The 26,549-nt window shown below is 46.4% G+C and overlaps 1 non-coding gene across 1 annotated transcript; it reads left to right on the top strand.

Moving 5' to 3' along the window:
* Nucleotides 1–4,789: 4,789 nt before the first annotated feature.
* Nucleotides 4,790–4,896, top strand: LOC125148509 (U6 spliceosomal RNA). The gene has a single exon (XR_007145592.1). It is a non-coding gene; the product is annotated as a U6 spliceosomal RNA (small nuclear RNA).
* The last annotated feature ends 21,653 nt before the right edge of the window (nt 4,897–26,549 follow it).

The following is a 26,549-nucleotide window of genomic DNA, read 5'->3' as shown; positions in this document are numbered from 1 at the left end:
TAACTCGCCCCTCACCAATTCCAGGTCCCCGTTCAAATCTTTTCTTCAAACACCACCGTAACGGAGAAGGCTTCCCTGATCACCCTATTTTAGACAGCTCCCTCTTGTCGTCAGCCTTGCTGGATACATGTCTCTCAACAGCATGTCTCACCCTCTGACACACTGTGTATTTCATTTGCTTGCTCACTGTCGTTTTCTTCCCTCTGGACTGGGGCTTTGGTTTTGTTTGCTGCTCAGTCTCCAGCACCTGCAACAACTCGTGGCACAGAAGGGATCACTCGGTAGGTATCTGTTGAGGGAATAAACGAATGAGGTTCCAGGCTCTTGAGAGAAGCCCCACCTTGGCTCGATAGCAGATACAGTTCAGGCTGGGATGAGTGGCAGGTATCTAGATGGTCAGGCCCGAGCGGTCTTCCTGAGTCCCTGCGATCTAGGCCAGGCACGCGTGGGGTCCCGGAGCTCCCGTTTGCCAAAATAAGAGTGTGTGAAGTTCAGTGTGAACCAGCAACAGTCTAGTATTGGGAGGAGAGAGGCACTGAGGATGACAGAGGCCAGGGGCCCAGGCTGGGTCAGTGGCAGTCGCCGCAGGGGTGCCCTCCCTGCTGTGAGCGTGCTGGCTGCAGGCAGACCAGACCCCACCTAGCTGCATCCCCCCACCCAGCTACATCCCGTGGCGGCCACTGGCAGGGCCACAGTTCCTTGCCCCTCAGTGAGCTGCTGCTTCCCTTGTCCCAGGCCTTGTGCTCACACCCGGATCACCATTCGGAGAAGGAGGGAGGGAGCGACCACCGGAGTGATCAGCTGCACTCGGAGTTGACTATTTATTAAAAGAGGCTATTTAAACCAGAAACACAATGAGATGCTGTTTACCAGAAAGCCACAGTTGCCTTCGATTGCTCCGGATCTCCACTCACTGTGGGTGGGGATTCAGGTAGAAAATTAAAAGAGCCACAGGCAAGGCGCCTGGGTGGCTCAGTCGGTTAAGCGCTCGGCTTCCGTTCAGGTCATGATCTCGCGGTTCATGGGTTTGAGCCCCCCATCAGGCTCTGCACTGACAGCTAGGAGCTTGAAGCCCGCTTCAGTTTCTGTGGCTGCCCCTCCCCGGCTCACCCTCTGCCTGTGTCTCTCTCTCTCTCAAAAATAAACAAACAATAAAAAAAATTTTTTTAAACAGCTACAGGAAAACGTAAACAAAAAAAGCAACGTTTTCTTTGTACATATGGGCGCATCGGTGTTAAATTTGGGACGGTTGTTACCCGTGAGCCCTCCCTCAGAAGTGCCCCCCTTTGAAGCCAGGCTTCCCAAAAGAGCCACTTAGATTTCATTAAATACATTCCACCAGCCATTAGCCTGTTTGTAATTGTGTCCTCCAATGCCTGGAGCATTTCTCAAAGGGCATGGTTGTGGTGGCTGGTGAAGAAGGGAAGTGTTTCCTGCCCGATGACTCACTAGCAGACCTCTTCTGGAACTTTGCACGGATTCCCCAGTACTTTGGGGATCTCATTCGAGGCCCTGAATTGAGATATAAACTCTGAAAACAATTTTACTGCGCTCCAGATGAAGGAAAGGACCTCTGCTGTGACAGGCAGGACGGAAGAGGTCTCAGGGCTTCCTGGAGCCGGCCTGAGTTTCTAGTTCATTCTCATAAGTGCCCCGCGCCAGAGACATCGGGCAGTGTTTGGAGGGACTTTTGGCCCTGCTCTTTCACTAGCATCTCACAAACCTCCTGGACGTTAACACAGGCAGGTGCAATTGGGCCCCTTTCACACAGGTGACTGAGGCTCAGAGACGACAAGGGGCCTGTCCGGGTCCCCCCAGAGCGAAGAACAGGGGAACAGCGCTTTCTAAGGGTCCGGTTCCATTAGTGTCCCCTTGCCAGGGCACATATACTATTTTCACTCGGTGTTTTTTTTTTTTTTTTTTTCTTGAAAAAAAAAAGGAATAAAAATTTCAACACTTATTGAGAATCAACTGTGAATCAAGCAAAGAGAACAAAATCCTTGCTTTCAGGGAGGTAGCGGTCTGGGAGGGAGGTAGTTCACAAACAAGGTAATAGGTAAAGCAGGCTGCCCCTCAGGTAATGAGTGAGGAGGGCTAACAGAACAGGAGGAGAAGGACTGGAAGGGGCTGTGGAGCTGGGGACACTGAATTGAGGAGCTAGATACAACCACGTGGCCAGGGACAACCTCAGGGACGTGACTGTTTTGCCCCAACTTTACTGATTGACAAAAAGACATTTATTTATTTATTTATTTATTTAGAGATAGAGAAAGCACAAGCAGGGAGGGGCAGAGAGAGAGAGAGAGAGAGAGAGAGAGAGAATCCCAAGCAGGCTCCACGCTGCCAGCACAGAGCCCAATGGGGCGGCGGTCGAGGTGGGGGTGTTGAGTTCGTGAACCGTGAGATCACGACCTGAGCCCAAATCAAGAGCTGGAGGCTTACCCGACTGAGCCATCCAAGCACCCGCCTTGCGTATATTTAAAATGTACACCGTGAGGATATGATATCCATATACATGGTGGAATGATTACCGAGATCCCGATAATTAGCACCTTCATCACCTTAAACAGTTAACTCCTTTTTTTTGTTGTTTTGTTTTTGTCTTTGTGTTTTGTTTTGTTTGTTTTGGTAAGAACTCTCAAGATCTACGTTCAGCAACTTTCAGGTATACGCACCGTATCATTAACTGTAGTCACCCTGTTGTACATTAGATCTTCAGGACTGATTCTTTTTATAACTAGAAGTTTATGTTCTTTGATCTGCAGCCCTCTGTTTCCCCCTGCTCTCAGCCCCTCACAACCACCATTCCATTTCCTGTTTCTATGAAAACTCACTAACAAACCCCCCAAATAATCCTATTAAAAATGGGCAAAGAGGGGCGCCTGGGTGGCTCAGTCGGTTAAGCGTCCGATTTCAGCTCGGGTCAGGATCTCGCGGTCCGTGAGTTCGAGCCCCGCATCGGGCTCTGTGCTGACAGCTCAGAGCCTGGAGCCTGCTTCCGATTCTGTGTCTCCCTCTCTCTCTGACCCTCCCCCGTTCATGCTCTGTCTCTCTCTGTCTCAAAAATAAATAAATGTTAAAAAAAAAAATTCATAAATAAATAAATAAATAAATGGGCAAAGAACCCGAATGGACATTTTTCTGAAGAAGACATACAAATGGCCTCGAAGTGCTTGAAAAAAATGCTCAACATCACTAATCATCAGGGAAATGCAAACCAAAACCACCATGAGGGGCACTGGGGTGACTCAGTCAGTCAAGCATTGGACTCTTGATTTTGGCTCAGGTCATGATCTCACGGTTGTGTGAGTTCAAGTCCTGCATCGGGCTCAGTGCTGGCAGTGAGGATCCTGCTTGGAATTCTCTCCTTCTCTCTCTCTCTCTGCCCCACCCCCACTCATCCTTTCTTTGTCTCTCTCAAAATAAATAAATAAACTTAAAAAAGAAAACCACATTGAAGTGGCATTTGAGTAAAGATCTAAAGGAAATGAGAGATTGAGACATGTAGCTGAGGCATGTGCCTACCTGAGGAAGAGGTCCCAGGCTGAAGGAGAAGCAGGTGCAAAGGCCCTGTGGTGGGGTGGGCCCGGTGTGCTTGAGGACTCAGTGTAGCTCACTGAATGCATGGGGGAGAGAGAGAGCAGAAGGAGATAAAACCACAGGTGTGAGTCGGGGGAAAGTCAGGAACAAATCACAGAGACACTGGGAAGTCGTTTGAAAGACCACAGCTTTCATCAGAGAAGGAGGGAACCACCGCAGGCTCTGAGCGGAGGTGTGATAGAATCTTTGAATTTTAACTGGGTCACTGGCTGCTGTGCAGGGAATATACTGAAGGAAAGAGGCAGCGAATTTTCTCAGCTTCATTGTTGCCAGTTCTAATTTCCTCAAAGGCTTTTTTTTTTTTTTAATTCTGTGATGATGTGAACGAGCAGGAAAAGTACAGATGTGCAGGAACATACCAAGGAGCGCCTGAAGCATGGGGCTCCTTGGTCAGGAGAGAAAAAGAGAAAACGAGATGGTAGTTGTGAGGGAGGAAGATGTTCGCCAAGCCTTCCCACCACGTGGCTGGGGCTCAGAGCAAAGGTGCATTCGCAACCCGGGACATCAGTGCATCTACAGCTGTCCTGTGCGGACAGAGGCTGCGTGGCTGGAACGTGAGATCACATCCTCCAGGATTAGCAGGACCTCTCAAAAAAATTCAGAAAATTATTCTCCTCTGATTAGTTTTCATCTCATCGTGGTTTGTTTGTCGTTACTTTACCTGTTTTAGTCAAAAGTTCACAGCCTGTTTATATTAAGATATAAGCCCTTGAATCTGGGATTCTCAGGGGCCAAGTCTAAATGTTTTGCTAACTTGTATTGATGTTTGTCAAGAAAGCCACATCCTCAACTCAACAGGGCAAGGCTTTGGAACAAAATCTACTAAATCATTCTTCAGTCTGTTGGGATGAGGAGTCGATTTTCCTTCTTATCACAAAACCAAAAATATAGAACAGTGTGGTCCATGAACCCATTTTTATTTCCTAAGAATAAAACCAGTCAGGCTCAAGATGTGCTTGTGTGGCTGGGCCTCAGAGGAGGAGAGGGTGGGGTGTTCCCTGAGTGCTCTCGGGGAAGACGAGGCTTGGGAACCTCTCCGTGCTCCCTCCCAGGTCTTTGGGACATGCTTGCAGAATCCGTTAACTGTCTGCGAATCTCTGTGATCTTCTGAGGCAGAGACATTTCCGGTCAATATCACGTAAAACCTGAGCAAGATGCCCAAGCTTGAAAGTCAGATTTGGATGCCGAGGTGCTTGCTTGGACAGCCCTTATATGAAAATTGAAATGATACGGAGAAGATTCGCATGGTCCCTGCATAAGGATGACGTACAAATCAGTGAAGTGCTATATTAAAAAAAAAAAAAAAATGGCCCCCGATGCATTTTGCATAGCTGGTCTTCCTGGAGTTTGGGAAGAAAATGAGATTTGTGCCCTATATGAACATGGGGAGGCAATGTTTATAGCAGCACTATCCACAATAGCCAAAGTATGGAAAGAGCCCAAATGTCCATCATGGATGAATGGATGAAGAAGATGTGGTCTATATATACAATGGAGTATTACTCGGCAATCAAAAAGAATGAAATCTTGCCATTTGCAACTACGTGGATGGAACTGGAGGGTATTACGCTAAGCGAAATTAGTCAGAGAAAGACAAATATCATACGACTTCACTCATGTGAGGAATTTAAGACACAAAACAGATGAACATAAGGGAAGGGAAGCAAAAATAATATAAAAACAGGGAGGGGGACAAAACACAAGAGACCCTTAAATATGGAGAACAAACAGAGGGTTACTGGAGGGCGTGTGGGAGGGGGGATAGGCTCAATGGGTCAGGGGCACTAAGGAATCTACTCCTGAAATCATTGGTGCACCATGTGCTAACTGACTTGGATGTAAGTTACAAAAAGTAAATAAATTATAGAAAGGAAAAAAAAAGAAAAGAAAATGGGGAGGTGACACCTAAAAGTGCACATTTCCAGTTACCCTTGAAAACTCAGAACATCTTAGGAAATTGGCCACAGTCTCCAGTATGGGGACAGCGATGTGGAGGTGAGCAGGAGCCCCCACTTCCGTCCCCTTTGGCCCACGGCTCCCTTTCATGTCCCCAGTGGAGGAGCAGAGGGTCAGTGCTCGCATAGCATCATATTTGCATTATTTCCCCTTATACCAGAGAAATAGTCCTCTGTATCCTTGTTTCTATCAGAAGTGGGAAATGAAGGGCATCTGGGTGGCTCAGTTGGTTAAGAATCGGACTCTTGATTTCAGCTCAGGTCACGACCTCCCAGTTGGTGGGTTCGAGCCCTGCATCGGACTCTGCGCTGACAGCGCGGAGCCTGTTTAAGAGTCTCTCCCTCTCCCTCCCTCTCTGCCCCTCCCCCCACTTTAAATAAACTTAAAAAAAATTTTTTTTTGAAGTGGTAAATTAAAAGGGGCACAAGCTTAAAAAAATATTTTGCGTCTCTTCTTTGTCGCAAGAAGTACCCCCACGTGCCTTGGGGCAGTTCAGTGCCCCGCCAGCCCCCTGTAGCGCTGAGTGTCTGCGCCCCATGGTTCATCAGCTCCAATGCCTGTGTGACGGGAGACCAAGGCCCCCTTGGTGGCCAGTTAGGGTCCTGGCATGGGAGCTTCTGGACCCCCGAGCCCCTGGCTCAGGTACAGCCAGACTTTCACGGTCATGAGGGGAAAGGGGCTGAGAGTCCCAGGGCTGTTTGGGTAATGGCGTCAGCATTTGGGCCGGTGGGAGCGCGGTCTCTCTGACAAGCCATGAAGAGAGACCCTTCCCGTGACACCGGATGGTGGGGATGAAGCACTCGGGATCCCAACCCCTCTGAGCCCCAGTCTCCCTCTCCAAACCCGGAGATGCTCCTCCCTGGCCACCCCCCCCCCCACCCAGTCCCACCCATCTGTCGTGTCACCAAATGAGGGTAGGCACGTGGGGATTTTGAAAACTGCTACATTCTCCCAAAGAAGAGTAATTCCTAGGAGAGCAGGGGTGTGAATGCGGGGCTGGTGTGAAGTCAGGGCCGCAGGGGTGGGGAGCAGCCTGCGGGGTTGGTCTGCCGCTCTCTGGAGGACCAGGGCCAGCAAGGGCTTTTGGGCTTCCCCCGCCCTGTGCTCATGTAGGTCCCTGAGTACGAAACCCTGAGGGAGAAGGTAGCGTGTTGGTGTTTGTCTAGTGCTCTGTAGTTTCCAAAATGTTTCTCCTTTTCATCTTTTCCCAGTATCGTAATAGTGATAGCAGTGGCAGTCTCCTGAATTCAAAGGACTGGGTGGTTCCAAGCCATTTCCCTTTGAACTGAGAACCATCATTATATATATATATATATATATATTGCATTGCTTTGTTTAAGCTAATGAATAAAGAGTACATTGCTAATGTATTCTACCAGAGGGTTGCTGTGGCACGGGCGGGCTCCCAAACCCGCAGGCTTCGTGACTCCCTGCTGCTCTGGGGGCCCAGAGCCCCACGCTGGCCCTCACCCTGGTGTCGGCTGTTGCATTAGCTCGATGCCACCAACGTTCTGTCTATGAAGAAGCGCATGTCCCTTACTTACTTTGTATGTACCCTGAACACTGAACTTCTAATAAAATCTGTCACTTTCCTCTGCTGCGCCTGGCATGTGATGGGTGCAAACCACCTGGACCGAAGTGTTCTAGAAGAGAAAAGCTCCCAAGTCTAATCTCTGTCCACCCGTTCTTCCGTCCGTCCGTCCCCCTGACCCCTGGGCACCTGCGGGAGAGCGGCTCTGAGGAATTCCCCAGAATGCTGCCCAGTCCCGTTTCCTGTGTTTCAGAGGTAATGTGTCCACCATTTCCTACAGGAGATTTGGCCCCACTTTATCATCTCTGACATTTACAGCAGGAAGATTGGGCTCGCCGGGAATCCTGGGCTGGGAAACGGGGCACCGGCTTGCGCAGGGGGACTTACAGGGCAAGTAGAGAAATTCCAAGCAACTCAATCCCCAGAAGGTATCTGAGGATCAATAAAGCGGTAATGACCACATAGCTGAGGCTGCTGGAGCGTGTTTACAGACCCATTCCTCGGAGCCAATGATTTACGGCAGCCCCTGCTTCAGATGAGGCGCTGAGGCCGGAGCTTTGTGACTTTCAGAAACACTGACAACTCGCCCTGGGGACACGGGGCCGGGGGGTGGGGGAGGGGACTAGCTTGGTCTCCCCACACTGATTCTCTACCTCCCTCCCTCCTTCCCTCTCTCCCTTCTGTCCTTTTGAAAAATAGCCTTGTTGAGATATAACTCACATTCCATACGGGTCACCTCTATAAAGTGTTTTTTAGTATATTCACAGAAATGTGCAACCATCATGACAGTCAACTTTAGAATGGTTTCGTCACTTCCCCCCAAATTCCGTACACATTAGAAGTCAGCCCTCTTCCCCAGCCATGACACCATCGTCAGGACATTTATATAAATGGAATCATGCAATATGTGACTGGGCTTCTGGCAATTAGTATAATGCTTTTAGGGTTCATCCCTGTTGGGGCATATGTCATTACTGCCTCCATATGTTCTGTTCCTAGGCATAAAACCAAGAAAAATAAGAATATACATCCACACCAAAACTTTGTGCGTGCACGTCCATAGCAGCATTATTCATAATAGCCCCAAAGTAGAAGCAACTTGAATAGTCAAGTGACGAATGGATGCACAAAATGGAGTCTGTTTAATGGAATATTATTTGCAAATAAAAAGAACGAGGTACTCTGTGCTGTGACATGAGCGAACCTTAAAGACATTATTCAAAAGCAAAAGAAGCCCCGTCATAAAACACCATTTGTTCTATGATTCCATTTATGTGAAATGTCCAGAAAAGACAAATCCCGATAGACAGAAGGTGGATTAGTGGTTGCCATGGGCTGGGGGTGGGGGGGAGGTGGGAATGAGGGCCAGGGACTGCTAATGGATACCGGGTTCCCTCTGGGCTGCTGAAAATGCTCTGGAACTGCCCAGAGGTGCTGGCTGCACAAGCGGGTGACTGTACTAAAAATCACTGAACTGTTCATGTTAGATGGGTGACCTTTACAGTAGGTGAATTGTACCTGAACGGAGAGCGTGAAGGAATAGATGGAGGAAAAAGAGGAAGTGAAGGAGACTGAGGAGGGGCTTGTGTTTCGGAGGAGAGGGCAAAGATCCAGCTCTCCCTTCTCCTCTCTGCTGAGCATGGCTTTGGGCGCCGGAACTGATGCAGCAGGCAGTCACCCAGCACCCTGGCAGGTAAGTCAGGCAGTCACCCAGCTGCCTGGCAGGTGAGAAGAAGGAGAAGTGGTTTGAGGCCCCAGGACTGAGGAGGAACACAGTGGCACAGTGTCTTAGGTCCCCACCCCCTCCAGCTGGAGAAGGAGACCTAGACCCAGTGTTTCCCATTCCCCGTCTATCACAGGAGGCACCTAGTAAGCTCTTCCCTTCCTGTATGCAAGGAGAGTTCCTGGAACACCACATGCCTGGAGGGATCAAGCAGGAACCCCATTCTCAATAAACAGCCAAGGGCAGAGCTCTCTACCCCAGCCTTGAGAGGTAGCTCCTCCAATGGTAGGCTTTATAGATCTGGGGGCTTAGGCAGGAGGGACCCCCACAGCTACCTTATTTGTCCCCAGATGGCTAAGACCCTGTTCTACCACTAGAGACTCAGTCACCTCCACAATAAGGGAATCTTTTCACAATGAGCATCTGGCCACAGAAACCTCTTGTCCTCTTGAGTGTGAACTCCCCTACCTGCCAGGAGACATCGGTGCCCCATCTGAAGACACACCTGTCTCCTCCACCAGCCAAGAGCCAGTGGGAGCCCCAGAAGCACCAGATAAACAAGCAGACGAAAATGACACAACAAAAGCCCTGACAATTAAACTATCATTGGAACCACAGCCCACGAATAGGCTAGTAGCCGTGTGCTAAAACTAAACGGGATAACTGCCTGGTAAATAAAATATTTAAATAGGTCCTAGAGTCTCCTAACATCCACCATCAACCCACTTCTATGTGGGTGTGATTGAGTCCGACGGTGCCAGTGGGCATTTCTGGCAACACAGCTGTGCTTTCTGTTGTTCTTAAAGTTTTTCTTTTCTTTTTTTTCCATATTCAAAATTATACATGTGCATTGTAGAAAATCTGGATGATGGAAATAATGAAGAAATTATAAATCACCTGTAATACTACCACTCAGAGGAAATGCATGTAGTGTGTGTGTGTGTGTGTGTGTGTTGATATTGTCTATGTATCCTTCCAATCTCCATGTCTTTATATGCAGAAAGGAAGAGTTTCTATTTAAAAAAAAATTAATGTTTATTTATTTTTGAGAGAGAGAAAGATAAGGACCAAGCAGGGGAGGAGTAGCGAGAGAGGAAGAGAGAATCGATGGGTTCGAACCCATGAACCATGAGGTCATGACTTGAGCCGAAACCAAGAGTCAGACACTCAACTTGCTAAGTCAGCCAGATGCCCGGGAAGCTTTTCTCTTAAAGAAAATACTGTTATTCTGTATATAACATATCTGTAACTTGCCTTCTCCTATAGAATATATTCCTTCTCTAAATCATTAAATGCTCTTTCCATATCACTTCTAGTGATCACATATATTTAGTGACATTTCTGTAAAGAATGTGTATCAGTTACTTTTGGACCACCTACCCTTGGCACAGTATACCACAGTGCTCAATAAATGTTGAGTGAATGAACTGATAAAGCTCTGTGGCCAGGCTGAGGGCCACAGTGCCTGATGAGTCTCTTTATTGGGCATTTCACTTGTCCCAGCCCAGTCCTGCAAAGGAAGAAAGGTCTGTGTCCAGCCTTGTGGGCATCAGGTACTGGCTGGAGTCATGGCTCCCACGTGGAAGATTCTCTTCTGGGCAAAAGGTCCTTCCACTCCAGTGTTTCCAAGTGGAGCCTGACTCAGGCTTGGTCTCCCAGATCTCCCAGAAAAGAAGGCCCACTCCCGCCCCGTTGAGAGAGCCTTGCTGCAATCTCAGACAATGTGCAGTTCTGCCTTTTCATCCTGACTCTTTCCTGCACCTTCCGGCCATTGTGTCTGCTCAAGTTGTGTTTCAATCTGAAATATCCGCCCTGCGTTTCCCATTGGTAAACCCTGATCTGACATCAAGACCCAGTTCCAAGGACACCTGTTCAGTGGGTCTTCTCTGACCCCTTCCGGCACCTCCACTGTACTTTTCTTTTCCCCTTGCACTTGGTGTGAGCAAGCATCAAACAAAAGTCTTGGCCGTCTGCTGGGAAAATGGGTTCTTGTGTCTGTTGCACTAATTAGACTGCAGATCCCCAGCCTGACCTCAGCCGTCAGTAAACTCTCCTTGGAAGGATTAATTGGCAGGATGGGACTGGCCTGCCTCTGCAGAGGGGCAGAGGGCTTCAAACCTGACAGCACCTGACCTCGCAGTCCTAGGGGTAGAGAAATGGCAGCTGTCTGGAGTGGGACTGGTGCTTCCCAGGGAACATGTGCCCTTGCTTTCCTGTCTCGAATGCCAGAGAGCTGCCAGAGCAGGGAGAAGACAATGATCTTTTGGCGTGTTTCCTAAACATGGTTTATGAAAGGGAAAGTCATCTTTATTGCATTTATTTGAAGAAGGGGGTTATAAGTACTTCATCTGGTGTTCACTTCAGAGCAGCTGTTCAGTATTACTGAAGAGAAAGACGAGTGACTCGTGCTCCTTGTTCCGAGCCAGAGAATCCGAATCAATAGACACAATGGCGTCTCTTGTGACAGGCAGAGTTCCTGGAGCTGGGAAGTTTCCTCTCAAATTCCTTCAGTCTAAGTCCCAAGATTTTTTTTTCTTTTAACCCTAAGGCCTCACTTAGCCAACAGCTATTTCCTGGTGCTGATTCTGGGGTTGGTCCAGGGCTGGGCTGGGAGCTGGAGCTCAGAGATTTGTCAAATAGGAGCTGCCATGTTGCAATGGATTTTCCACTATGAGAGAGCATGGGAGCAGAAGTTTAGCTACAAGCAACAGATACTGATTCTGGCTAGCATAAGCAGCAGAAGAATTTGTTGGATGTATATGGAGACACTCCCAGAATTCATAAGAAGGCTGGTGAGCAGATTTTGGAGAACTGACTAGAACCAAAGGAGGCTAAAAAGCAGAAAATGAGTCAACCATGGGAGCCAATTTTTCAGATGATACCCGTGGGCCTTTGGCTGTTCTGAATATGTTCTCAAGTGTCCCTGAGTGTATCATTCTCTCAAGATCCAATGTATTAAATGGAGGGAACAGATTGGCCAAATGCAGGCTATCTACCTGAACTCTAGGTGATAGAAAAGTGGGAAGGAATAACCGGTCTTTTGGATTCGTTAGGGGGTGGTGGGGAGGATTTCTGTCCACAGGTAGCATTTCTGTGAAGATTTCTTCCTTTGAAATTGGTCTTCTGGTTGTAGAGGAGGGATGCTTGGGGTCTTCAAAAGTAAAGATGATGTTCTATTTTTCAAGCTAGATGTGAATTTTTGTAGGACACTATCCAATTCAGTATGGTGGGATAAATAAGTACATTATTCTCAGGCCTCGCTAGAAAGCAAGTCTAGGATACAAGTTGTGGGACAGTCTATCTATCTGCATATTCCAGATTGTGCAGACAGATGCGTTTTAAAGGTGTTTGCATTTTGACTGTTTTACTTTTCCAATGACTTCATTTCAAATTCAAATTTAAAGTTCCCAGTGGTCAAGGTTATCTGTTTTTCTGAGTACTCTTAAGGCAGAGTTTCCTCAAATCTTGCAAAGAAATACTTTGGCCTACCATTAACTGGAAGAAACACATTTCCACTCTCAAGAAAACTGAAGTCAAGTCTCTGCAGGTTTTCTAGCCAACTAACAAGGATTCAGAATCCAAAAAGATGGCGGTCCTGAGCTGTCTAGTCACATCTTTTTTAAAATTACATCTGAACCACAAAATTACTCTGCAGAGTGGAGAATGATTGCCAAGTTTTTCATGGTGTTCTCATAGCCTTTTCTTTCACAAGCATTTGGTGAAACACCTCAGGAGTGAACATCTGATTAATATCAGAAGCATTTTCAGTATCACTCATTGTTTTTGTTAACTAGCATCCATTTTTCCCCTTGCCCCCCACCCCCCATAACCCTAACTTACAATTTGACTGAGTGTCATTAGTTTCAGTCACTGATACAAATATTCACTTATTCAACATATAGTTTTGAGTGTCTACCGAGCTCCATATCCAAGGGAGAAAGGACAAAGGACAGCTCATCTTTTCCTGGAGATTATGTGCTGGGGTGGAAGATAGATCAGCAAAGGATAACCAGAATTCAGAGTGGTGAGAGCTCTGGATGGGTTAATTACAGAGTACCACAGGAGTATGAGACAGGGGTGTCTCTATCCCAGCCTGGGAAATTGAGGCAAGTGGCCTAGTCTGGGACAATGAGAGTGTGGATAGAGGGGAAGGAAGCATGGGACAGAATGTAGGGACAGCATTGCTTGGAACCTTAACTATGTGGATGTGAAATGGCAGAGATGTGGGAGGACAAAACACAGGGAGATTCTGTTTGGATGGCCTTGTAAAGAGATTCCTGTCACTGATGTAAGAAATAGGAGGATGAGCCATTTCAGGAATCAGGGCAGGGAAGAGTTCATAAAACTCTTGCTCATAAAACTCATGTTCAGTTCTTAAAATATTTTTTTGTTGTTGCTGGAGGAATGTTTAAGAGAAACTTTTCAATTGAGAGAGCTTAAATCCTCAGGGTCTTGGGAGGGAGATTTATATTTCAGAGTCATGGATCATACATGATCCATGAATGGATGAGTGCATTCAGAGAGACTAGGCCCAGTGAGATGAAAAGTTATTTTAGGACAGGACGAAAGGCACACCTACTGCTAGCAGATCGGCTGGGGAGGAAAAGTCCTCAGGGGAGACAGAGAAGGAGTAGTCTTCCAGAGAACAGCCAATATTTTGTCAGAACTTTTAGCTCCCCGGTAAATCTCTATTTACAGAATGTGGTGGCTATTTGATTTGATTCAGAGCTCATCTAAGCTCAGCTGGGGGTGAGAAATGGGGAAGACAAAAAGGAAACCTACTCCCAGGACAGTATTGAACCAATACCAAACTGCTGGCAACTTCTCAGCTACTTGAGGCTGTGATTTCATTTAAGGAAAACTAGACCCTGATAGGGAATTTAAAAAGAAATTCTGGAGAACTAGGCTACCATAGGGAATTTTGAAAAGCTCTGACATCTTCCTGGAGATCTAAAAGCCTGCATGCGTGCACAGGAAAAGCTGAGGAAAGGAGAAGTCACCAGTCCGTGTTACAACAAAAAAAATATGAGACATACCAAGAAGCAAGAAGGTATGCTACATACACAGAAAAGAAGAGAAAAAGCTGGCAATGGAAAATGTCCTTGAGAGGGCATAGGTTTTATACTGACTATGCAAAGAATTTATATCAGTTATTATAAATATGTTCAAATAACTAAAAGAAAACATGTATAAAGAATTAAAATAAAAGCATGGCAGTTATGCCTCTCCAAATAAAGACTGTCAATAGACTGTCAAAAAAGATCTACATAGAAATTTTGGAGTTGAAGTGAAAAGTCACCCGAGGAACCCAAGAACCTATCTGAATCAATAAAGAACAAAGAATCAATACAATTAGGTTGGTCAATAAAGATTACCCAGTCTGAGGAGCAGAAAAAATAAATAATGAAGAAAAATGAATAGAACTTCAGAGGTCCGTGGGACACCAGTAAACATACCAATATATGCGTAATGCGAGTGCCAAACAGAGATGCGAAAAGAAACAGACAGAAAAAGTACTTAATAAAATATCTGAAAACTTCTCAAATTTGATTAAAAACACGAATCTACACATAGATGAATCTACAAATAGAACAAACTCAAAAAGATCCACCATAGACATATCATAGTCAAATTAATGAAATTCAAAGATAAAGAGAAAATATTGAAAACGGTAAAAGAGAAGCAGCTCATCAAGTACAAGGAAAAGTCAATAATATTAACATCTGGCTTCTCATCAGAAACAAGAGGTCAGAAGATCATGGGATGACATCTTCAAAGTGTTGAAAGAAAAAGCCTATCCATCAAAAATTCTTTATCCAGCTAAACTCTCTTTCAAGAATGAAAGAGAAGTTAAGGCATTTCCAGATATTTCCCAAAACCAAGACAATTGGTTGCTAGTAGACTTGCTGAAGAAAAAAATACTAACCAGAGTTCTTCAGGTTAAAATGAAAGGACACTAGACAGTCATTCAAATACACACACACACACACACACACACACACACAAAAGCAGCAATAAAAATAACTATGCATTATGAAAGACAATATAAACATTTTTGTTTGTAAATCTTTTTGTATTTGCCTCTCTTAAAATATTGCATTAAAATAACTATTAAACTATACCATATACATCTATAATATAATTTCATATTTAAACATATAAAACATATGTATAAACTTATATCATATAAACATACAAAATATAATTTTTATGAAAATAATAGTATCAAGGATAAGAAAGGGAATGAAGTAATAGTGGAGCCAAGTTTTTATACACTGTTAAAATGCTACTTGCAATCCCCAGGGCAATGAGAAAATAACTTGCAAAAGTTCCAGTAAAAGAAACAACAAAGGAATTAAAATGCTGCAGTAGAAACTGTCTATTTAACACCACAAAGAGGGAGAAATCAAACAACAGAGAAACAACATCTAAAGACATGGGACACATATACGACAAATGGCAAAATAGCAAACATAAATCCCACCTTATAAGTAATTATATTATTTATAAATGAATTAAATACTCCAATCAAAAGAGATTGGAAGAATGTATTAAAAACTATCCAACTATGTGCTGTCTAAAAGAGACACATTATATATTCAAAGACACAAATAAAGAATAGAAAAAGATATACCATGCAAAGAGCATACAAAAGAGAAATTTAAGAAAAAAATCATTACTAGATACAAAGAAAGACTTTATAATCATATCAGAGTTAATCCATCTGGAAAAATAATGATTATAAACATATATGCATGTAACAGCTACGACTCAAAATATGTGAAGCAAAATCTGACAGAATTGAAGACAGAAATAGATAATTCAACAATAATAGTTGGAGACTTCAATACCCCAGCATCAGTAAAGAATAGAGCAGCTGGGCAGAAGTTCAACGACAAAATACAACACTTGAATAACACCATAAACCAAATAAATGCACCTTGAAAAAAATTACTATACAACATATAAATGCACATGGACTATTTCCATATGCCAGCCCACAAAATAAGTCTATAAACTTAAAAGACTTGCAATTATACATATTATTTTCTCCACCTCAAAGGAATGAAATTAGAAATCAATAACAGAACAAAAATAGAGAAATCCCCAAGTTTGTCTAAATTAACCAACATATTCTTAAATAATCAATAGGTCAAAAAGGAATCGCATGATAAATTAGAAAAAAAAATAGAGTTTAAACAAGTATCAAGTGATGAATGATAAACAGAGGCAATACATCTATTCAAGTTCAAAATCTGCAGGGAAAGCTGGCAGGCTGGAGATACCGAAGAGCCAAAGTTGCAGTTCAAGTCTGAAGGCCTTCTGCAGACTTCCCTCTTGCTTGGAGAGGTCAGATTTTTGTTCTGTTAAGGCCTTCACCTGACTGGATTAGGCCAACCCACATTATGGAGGGCAATTGTCTTATTCAAAGACCACTAATTTAAATGTAAGTCTTACTCTATTTTTTTAATGTTTATTTGAGAGAGAGAACACACGTGAGGGAGGTGCAGAGAGAGAGGGAGACGCAGAATCTGAAGCAGGCTCCAGGCTCTGAGCTGACCAATGCTGGGCTCAAACCCACAAACTGTGAGATCATGACTTGAGCTGAGATCATGACCTGAGCCGAAGTCAGAGGCTCAACTGACTGAGCCTCCCAGGCTCCCCTGTAAGTCTCATTCTAAAACACCTAACAAACATCCAGACCATAAGAAACAAAGAGAAAATAAATAATAAAATGATGGAGGATTTAAGTGCTAATTTGTCAATACTTACTTTGAATATCAATGGTATCAATACATCAATCGATGAGAGAGATTGGGAGAGTGAATAAAATAATAACCCAAGTAAATGCTGTTTCCAGAAATGGACTTAAATTGCAATGACTGCCTTAGGTAGAATGAGAGTAAAATGATAAGAAAATATGCCATGCAAATATTAATAAAAAAGAATGACTATATTAATATCTGGTAAAGGAGACTTCAGCACCAAGAAAAGTATTAAAGATAAATAGGAAGGTTACAAGGCAATAAAAATAGCAATCTACCAGAAAGACATAACAAAACTAAATATGTACATACCAAACAACAGAGCCTCAAAATACATAAAGCAAAACTGATAAAGCTGAAAGGAGAAATAGATAAATCCAAATGAACAAAACTGCAAGATGAACCTGGAGCTAAACCTCACATTTTATACAAAAATTAACTCAAAATGAATCTCAGTTAAATGAAAACTTATATAAAACTTTCGAAACAAAATGAAACAGAGGAGAAAATCTTCAGGATCTAAGAATAGAGGAATAGTTCTTACATTTGACACAGATGCATGACTCATAATAGAAGAAAACTACACGCTGAACCACACCCAAAACAAAATCTTTTTCTCTGTGTAGATGAAAAGACTACATATTGGAGAAAAAATGTTTGCAAACCACATATCTTATAAAGAGCTAATATCTAGAATGTAGAACACTCTCAAAACCTACCAGTAAAAACCCCACAATCTAATTAGAAAATGGGCAAAGGATATGAAGAGACATTTCACTGAAGAGTATATACGGATGACAAATTAACACATAAAAATATGTTCAACATTATTGGTTATTAGGGAAATAGAAATTAAAACCCACGGTGAGATAATCATTATATATTTATCAGAATGGTGAAAATGAAAAATAGTGATGGTGATAACGCCACATGCTGGAGAGGCTGTGGGGAAACTGCATCACTCTTACATTACTTGTAGAAATGTAAAATGTTATAGGCACTGAAAAAACACTTTGGCAGTTTCATATCCAATTAACCATACAACTAACGTACAACCCAACAATTGCATTCTTGGGCATTTATTCCAGAGAAATGGAAACGTATGTGCATGTAAAAACCCATATCCAAATGTGCAAAGCAGCTTTATTCATAATAGTCAAAAACTGGAAGGAGCCCAGATACCCTTCAATGGATGAGTGGTTAAACAAACCATGGTTTATCCATACCGTGAATATATTACTCAGCAACAAGAAGGAAACAACTATTGACACATGCAACATCTTGGATGGGTCTCAAGAGAATTATGCTGAATGAAAACAGCCAATCCTCAAAAATTGCATACTGTATGATCACATTTCTATAACATGCTCACAAAGATGAAATTACAGGGGTGGAGAATAGATTGGTGGTCACCTGGAGTTAGAGACAGGGGATGGAGGAGGGAGGTAGATGTGGTCATAAAAGGGCTACACTGGATCCAGAACAGATGGAACCGTCCTGTATTTTGACCCTGGTCGTGAATACACAAACGTATACATGTGATAAAATTGTGTGAAACTACACACACACAAATGAGTAAAAGTAAAAGCTAGTGAAATATGAACGAGATTAGGGGATTGTATCAATGTCAATATCATGTTTATGATACTATTATACTATAGTTTTGCAAAGTGCCACCACCGGGGGAAATCATATTAACACTACGTGGGATCTCTCTGTATTATTTCTTATGACTGCATGTGAACATATAGCTACCTCAGTAAAATTTTATATTAAAAACAACAATAACAACAACAACCAAGACCAAAGAAAGGTGAAAATGGTAGGGGAATAATCCAGAGAGTAATAATCAGAAAGATGAGGAAGTCAAGAGGTTTTGATGAAAAGGACAAAATAAAATATATTTCAAGTGTATTATTCCAGGAAAAAAAAGAAGGTGTAGATCATGCTTCCTACTTCCATTTACTCTGAACTCAGTCCCATGTGCCTCTGCATGGGTCCTCCGTGGGCCCCATACTGTCCAGAGAGGCACCCCCACACCTAGCAACTGTCATTTGACCATGGGGGTTTAAGGGCCCAGGGATCCCCTGCAAAGCTGGGGGATAAAGTTACTGCCTAGAAATGGGGCCAAACTTGGGGAAAATTCAGTAGCCGATTTCCATTCCACCTTCCATCTTGCTTTCTTAGGGTGCCCAGTTTTAGGTGAGCTACCCCCAAGGTTGATATTCCTCTGGCTTTAGGAGTCAGGCCTAGATTTTCAATGAAGCAGAATGATGTTCCTGAGCCTCCCTTCCCTCCAAAGAACTTGGAAAGAGAGCATGATTACCCACCTGTACTCGTTGGGATCCTGGAGTCCAAACCCTGAGTGTCGGGTGGCCACACAGCCCATGAGAGAGGCAGAGTTGGGGGTTAGATGTGACCTGATCTTCTGTCCCTTTTGGGAAGGCTGTTATTAGTGGGTCTGAGTCAGTTCTGCTCTGGAAGTGGCAAACTGAAGTCCCAGACAAATCAATGGGTCAAAGGTGAGAATGGGGACCAGGACACAGGGGAGGCTTCCAGACTTGGGGAGGTCAGTAGAGTGCAGAGATAAACTCATAATTCTGGAATCCGCCCACCCCAGATGGATATTGGGACTTTCACTCACAGTGTGACCTCACCTGTGAGATGGGGACACTGATGGGCTCTGCCTCAAAGGCCTTGTAAAGGACTTAGGACAATGTCTCCCATATAGCAGGGACCAAGGTAAGCTTAGGGGTAGGTAATTACTTACCAGTGTCTGGCCTCTGAGTCCACAGCTAGCTTAGAGTTGGGGAAGCAATGGAGGAGTCTTTCCCTGGGACCTGGGAGAGAGGCCGAGGACAAAGCCCAGCAGAGCAGGAAGTCCTGCTTAGAGGCTGAGCCTTGGCCTGGTTTCGTTCTGCATGGGCCACGTGCTCCCATCTCTTTCTTCTTCCCCTCAGCTTCCGGGGCTCAGATGGGAGACTGTTCCTAACCCCCGAGAATCTTCTAACTTGTCTTTCTTTTACACTCCCCCAGGGTTGCCCCCCCACTGTGTTTCCTTCACCATGGCGTTTCCTCACCCAATGTTCTGCTTCTTTGCACTTCTCCTTCTAGTCTTCCACCTTCGCCCCACGTGCTCACGGGTCCCCGCTAACAGTTAACCTCTTAGGGAACCTCCCTCATCACAGCAGCTGCTCAGTTAAGGATGCATGCGAAAGCGTCTCCACAGCCCTCACGGTACGTGAGCGCCCGCTGTATGCTAGCAGAGGGCTGGCTGCTGGGGCACCTCTCCCTGATCTCTGATCCCCGTGAGGCAGTGTCTCTGTGCCAGGAGTGGGGGCTGGAGGGTGTACTGAAGGTGGTAATCAGAAGGGAAAGCCACACAAAGCAGAGGCATGATGCGGGGTTGATCCAAAACAAAAAAGAGACCCCCTGTGGTTAATCTATAAATGCCAACCCCATGACTCCTCTAAGCCGTGGACTGTGGTGGGTCTCTGGGAAAGGAAAGTTGTAGTGTTTCTGTCCCTGAAACACCTGCCATCTAGCAGAGGAGAAACCAGGTGCATGCGGCTGTGGGTTGCTCTGTTCTACTTCTTTCTGAGACAGGAGAGCGGGCCTTACTGTCTTATTTAACTTTCCATGTGATGGAGAGGAGGACTCAATACCTGGTGTCTTCTAACTCATGGTCGGTCCTACTTTCGTCATCGAAAATGTCTTAGCATCACTATGGACACAGGGGACGTGAGTTTTAGAAATATTCAAATACTTAATCGAGGTCACACGGCTAGAGAGTGGTAGGGCTGGGATTTGAATCCAGGTCTTTCTGCTTCTTTTGAGATGCCCCTTTGGTGACAGGTAAGCATGAACTGGCTGGCTGGAGGCGGAGAGAAGAGTTGGGGGGAGTGGATGACCACGGGAGCTGCCTGGACAGGAGATGACATGAGTGTGAGCTAGGGCAATGGTGCTGGAGGGGTGAAAGAGAGCTGGAGACAGACACGAGATGTACGATAATTAGCCCTCTGCAGAGGCTCACTTGAGCCAGGCAGAGCTCTGGGCACTGAAGACACAGAGATGACCGGCATCGGCGGGCTCACGGTCCCCTGGGCAAGGGAACTGGGAGCTGATAACCACTGAACAGCATCACCGACACTCCATGGCGGAGAAGCCCCGATACAGATAAGGCAAACTCAGAGAAGGCTGCCTGGAGAAGGTGCGCCTGGGGATGACCCTTGAAGAAGTCAGGGAGGCAGTGAGGAGAACCAGAGGGAACTGACAGCTAAGTGCTCTTTCCAGGAAAAGCAAAAAGGGAATAAGAGGAAGAGGAGGATGGGATGCCACAGACTGTTTTCTAGTTATTTTCTGGAGATCTCCAAGGCTCCATCCCACCTCCCCCAGATTCTCCTCCCAGGCTTGTCCATCAGGCCTGCCCTCTGGCTTCTCGCTCTGGCCCTCTTGGCTTCCTCTCCTTGAGGAGGGTCAGAGCCCTCCATGTGAACTTCCTGTAAGGTCAGCGCTGACCAGACCAGGACCAGTGAAACAAGACTGGAGATTTCTCTCTCTGATCGGGATGTAAGCAAGAGAAGAGCAGAGGATATTGTCCATCAGAAAGAAAGACAGGGTCGGTGTAAGGACCACAAAAACCTGGGCGAAGGACTCGCCTTCATCAGAGTTATCTGTCACAAGATGTCTGGAAGCTGTCACCAGCTCTAGGCTCATTTAACCAGGAATTGTGACATCCATGGCCTAGGTGTAGGGGAAACCATAGCTGGACAAGACGCTTACCATCCCCTGCTGTTGTCCGGGACCAAGAGGAAGTTCAGGGCTTCCGTGACCTTGATGAGCTGTAGGCTTTTGCATTAGCAAAGATTTGGGCAGGACTTTTGGGATAAGCTACTTGATGAGAAGTGGCATCCTATGGAAATATGGTTCTTTTTGGTTTTCTTCTGCACCCCCCTCCCCAATATAACTCCAAATAGCTTTCTAATGAATAGGGCTGTGCACCCCCAGTAAAGACACATAACAGACTGACAGACAGTGGCCAGACACCATCCCAGGCTAAGGCCACGTGGCCCTCAGAGCCCCCATACAGCCGAGCACAGGGCCCAGTTGAGGCAGGCCTGGGGCTGTTGGTAGAACCACAGGGTCTGCTGGCCCAAGTCCACCAATAGTTTGTGGACCCGGCTCCGCGGCCCCAGGGGTAGCCATTCTTCCACGTGGCGTGGGTCTCCTCCGGGGACTCGGCTGCCTTCTTGGCCCACTTGAGTCAATTGGTGACCGTGTGTATACACGTGTGTGTCCACTGAGACGCCCGTACAGGATCCCAGGCCACGGTCACGGCCAAGTGGCTGACTTGGGCCTGACACCTGGTAGTGCCGCCGGCTGTGGTTGTTTCTAGCGTGATCTCTCCTCAGTATCCCAAATCCCACGGGAGAACTAACGTTTCACGTTCCACCCACGGGTGCCTTTCAGTCAGCCGCCCTAGAAAGCGTGCTGTGTCCAAAATCATCACTACACAGACTGGAACCGGATCTGTGAGCCGCAGAGTGAGCCTGATAGGCTAACGGAGGGAGGACACACACTCGGCGGGGAGGTGAGGTAGGCTTCACGGAGGAGGTGGCATATGGGCAGGCCCGGGGGAGGGAAGGGATTCTGTGGGTGGTGACGTGGGAATGGAGGCAGCAAGAGTGAAGCAGGAAGCGTGGGGCTGGTGGTCAGGGTAGCAGGTGATGAGGCTGCATGTGGGGATGAACAGAGACACCGCCTCCCAGCGGGATCTTGGGGCTCAGTCAACTCAGGTGTTTGGCCTGAATTAGGGAGGACCCTCTGAGAACACGCAGAGAGGTAACCAAAGGCCGCTGTCACCGATGCGGAGGAGGTAATGAGGTCTGGTCTGGGTAGTAGGCGCTGGAAGTGAGAGAGAAATGCTGCCCCTGGGACGTGGGGTGGGGGTGGGGGTGGTTAAGGACTGATGCAAAACTGGGATCAGGGGAGAGAGGGAAAGAGAGCAAGGGGGGGGTGGGTGGTACGGTCGATATTGGCTGGGCCCTCCCGCCTCCGCTGCCGCTGGGGATGATGGAGGGCCCTGGGCATCACCCAGCTGGGGCCACACAGCCACCCCACCCCCACCCCAGGGACTCCGTGCCTTCTTAGCTGCCTCCTGGCAACTCTGTCCCGCTGGCCCTCCACTGAAATGAGCACTTCAGAGCTTCTAGAGTTGCTTCTTTATTTTTTTAATTTCTTCTTTTTGACCTAAAAGATCGGGGTTATGCAGGAGAAAGCCAGCGATTAGAAAGTGATGGATGTCTAGGATCCACCCAGGAAGCTCGGAGTCTGGCTGAGGCGGTTCCTGGAAGGTGCAGATGTCCCAGGAACCGGCGGGGCCTCCCTGAGGCAAGGTGAGAAGTGGTCCCTATTGGAGGGAGCAGGAGGCATGGGCTCCCTTTCCCCCTCTTGAAGGGGAAGGAAGGGGAATTTGTCGAGTGAAATTAGGGCATCGCCCCAGTGACCCAGCAGCCTCTTCTGCTCCTGTGGGCACACGGCCTCCTCTGAGCTGGTAGTTGGCTGGCTCCTCATGGGCCTCTGTTCCCTGAGTCCTGACCAGTTGCAGAGCATGGCAAGGTGACCCGGATGCCACGTGGATATGTAATCATATGTCAATTAGTGAAAGCCATTAAGCCTGTTTTCCCTAACTCAGGAAATCGTTTCTTATTTTTTTTTTTTTTAATATTTTTTTTTAAATTTTTTTTTCAACGTTTTTTATTTATTTTTTGGGACAGAGAGAGACAGAGCATGAACAGGGGAGGGGCAGAGAGAGGGGGAGACACAGAATCGGAAACAGGCTCCAGGCTCCGAGCCATCAGCCCAGAACCTGACGCGGGGCTCAAACTCCCGGACCGCGAGATCGTGACCTGGCTGAAGTCGGACGCTTAACCGACTGCGCCACCCAGGCGCCCCTTTTTAATATTTTTTTTAATGTTTATTTGTTTTTGAGAGAGAGAGTGTGAGAGGTGGAAGGGCAGAGAGAGAGGGAGACACAGAATCTGAAGCGGGCTCCAGGCTCCGAGCTGTCAGTACAGAGTCCCATATGGGGCTCGAACCCACAAACCGTGAGATCGTGACCTGAGCCGAAGTCGGATGCTCAACCGACTGAGCCACCCCGGCGCCCCGGAAATTGTTTCTATCTTAACCAGTAAATCACTTACTACCCCCAAAACGGAGAGACGGGAATCAAAAGGCTGGGGGACAGATCAGGTGCGTTCACAGTTTACAGGCACTCTGAGGGCATCTTCTCACCCATCAGCCCTTCTGGGCAGTGAGAACAGAGCCTCAGAACGGTCCCTCCACAGTGAAGCAGGTTTGCCCTGGGCATCAGGCCAGAGAGGAGAGAGCCGGCAACAAACCCAGAACCTGCCCCGAACCTACTTTCCCCTTACCCTCCAGCAGCTGCCTTGAGCTCCCTGGCTTCCCCCAGTGGCCCCGGTGGTGGGGGGTGGGGGCTGGAAATCCTCCTGGTCTGGGCTGGTTGTTCACAGTGGGAGTCCACTTCAACCCTGATGGCATGTGGGGCAGGGGAGGGCGGGTCTCAAGTATGGCCCCAGGTAATAGTCCATCACCACTCAAACAGTCCTTCACATATATGAGGGCACTTACTGGAAAGACAAAGGGTAAGGTTTCCCCAAAGTGAGAAACCACACCCAAGAAACGAGAAACAGCCAAATGATGTCATCTCCGAAGTGCTCAGTATGTGAGACTAACATCTCTCTTGGGGGGCCATGGCAAAGGAGAGAGAGCGGGGCTTCCCTGGAGAGGACAACAAGCCCGATGGCTAACATTTATCAATCATTTTCTAGGTGCCGAGCATTACTCAAGGTGCTTTACGTGACTAACTCATTTGATCTAACTGTCCTATGTGGTGAGCTCCTAACTTGCTCGAGCCAGAGACCCAGTCTGACTTTGAAATCTTTGGTCTGTGTGGGCCCATACAGAATGCCGATGGTGTGTTTATTGAGGGCTTACCATGTGCAAGGCTGAGCCCCTTATGTAAGTGGTCATACAGAATTCCTAAAAAATCCTAGGAAAATGTCTCCCCATTTTACAGATGGGGAGACTAAGGCTTGGATGGGTAAAACCTCGTAGGAAAGGGATTCCTGGGGGACTCCCTGGGGGACTTCCTGAGGAAGGAGTTCCCATCATAGAAACAGAATTTGAAAGCAGCACTTGCATTTTCATTGTTGGTGTTAGACTGACCAGCTGGCCAGCTCTGACCTCCTGGAATCTTCTGACATGTCCTTCTCTTTGTGAGACACAGGATTGACATTAAAAACCATCCGAGAGCAAGACTTTGCCACACAATATTCGATACGCGTCAGACAGGTTGTTGCTGAGACCTCACGGTGAGCCTGACCTCCATGTCCCTGGATGGCTCCAACCGTCCAGACAGCTGTGTCCCGTTTGTTACTGGGCTCGTGGCAAATGCTCTGAGTGGCCTGGGAAAGGAAGGAGCAACTCCACATGCCTTGGAGTTGTTTATCGGCCATTTTCAAGTTTAAGCCTCAGGCCTGAGTTTTGGCCAGATGTCTTAAAAAGGTCTATGGACTTCCAAACACAGGTTAAACACTGAGAAACGAGGCAGGAAATATTCTAGATATGTTTGCGAGGCAAAGTTAAACATCTGGATATTTAAAAAGCAAGATTTTTAATGGAGCTTTTCAGTTTTCTCATGGATGTTTGGCCTCATGTAGCTGCAAATGTGAATCAAAGTCAAGAAATAATATGTGGATTTGCACGGCAAGTTCAGGGGCACTGAGCTGGAACTGTCAAAATGAAGGGCCCAAGTGAATGTCTTGGTTTTGCCTTATTGCAAGATGATGACAGCACGTGTGCGTTATATTACAGCAATCTGCCGTGGCATTAATAGTTTCGGTGTGTGATAAACGCAGCGGGTCCCCAAGGAAGTCCATACAGAGGTTAACTCCATCCAAACGAGTTATATATAGCTTTCCTCTCACTAAATTCTAGCAAGTCGCCCTCCACTTTCAAATAACACCACAGTGAGAGCAATATTTTGTATAAATTTTGTCCAAGTGATGAGTGTTTCCAGTGCAGGATTTCATGTTACCCTGGATAATATGTCCTGTGATGCGGAGGGTAATTAGGAGTGAATGCATAGCAAGCCTATCTCCGGGGAGTTCCCTTGGAGATTATTACATCGAAGCTGTGGAATGGATGAGCCTAATGGGGCTGGATTTGGGAGCCAGTTGTGGATCATCTCCAAGGCAGAGAGAATATAGAGTGATCCACAGAAGAGAACACACACTGATTCCCTCAGTGCTCATGGACATGGGGCCATTGGGCTCAATGCATAGGAGGATGAATATATTACAGGATCCGGGGCAGTGTGGGAACGTGTGGACAAGGTGGAGAGGAAAGCTTGACGTTGTAAGCTCCACTCTGCCCTGGCCTTGCTCAGCCATCTCACGTACCCCTGAGAGCTGCACCCCAGCATCCCCACCGCAGGGTCTGTGGGAAACATCATTAGGACCCCTGCTCGAATGTTCCTCCCTCGTGACCATAGCGTCTGTTGGCTTGGGCAAGTAACAGAGGACGTTTTCCAACCCAAGGGACCTCTGGTTGGAGTCATTCTTTAAGCTTTCCCGGACTGAACAGATCCCAAGTGACCTCAGAAAATAGAGTAGTCTGCTCAGTGCATCACCGTCTCCGTGAGGTTCTGTGTGCAGTCAGCACAGGACATATGGAGAAGGCATGTTTCTCTGCGGTGCACGCTTGAGACCTCCCCCAGCCATCTGCATGTACGTGACATTCACACTCTCACTTCCATCCTGAATTCTTGCTGCAGTTTTCAGTCTTGAAGAGAGGAGTCTTTATCAAGAGAAAGACACAGAGTGTAGTCTGTATGAAAGAGCTTTTAGGAGAAACCAAGCTAGAAGGATATTCTAATGCAGGTCCTGTAGGA

Source organism: Prionailurus viverrinus, chromosome D2 (assembly GCF_022837055.1).
Source record: "Prionailurus viverrinus isolate Anna chromosome D2, UM_Priviv_1.0, whole genome shotgun sequence".
NCBI classification, from domain to species: domain Eukaryota; kingdom Metazoa; phylum Chordata; class Mammalia; order Carnivora; family Felidae; genus Prionailurus; species Prionailurus viverrinus.
This window is presented reverse-complemented; position numbering and strand designations above follow the sequence as displayed.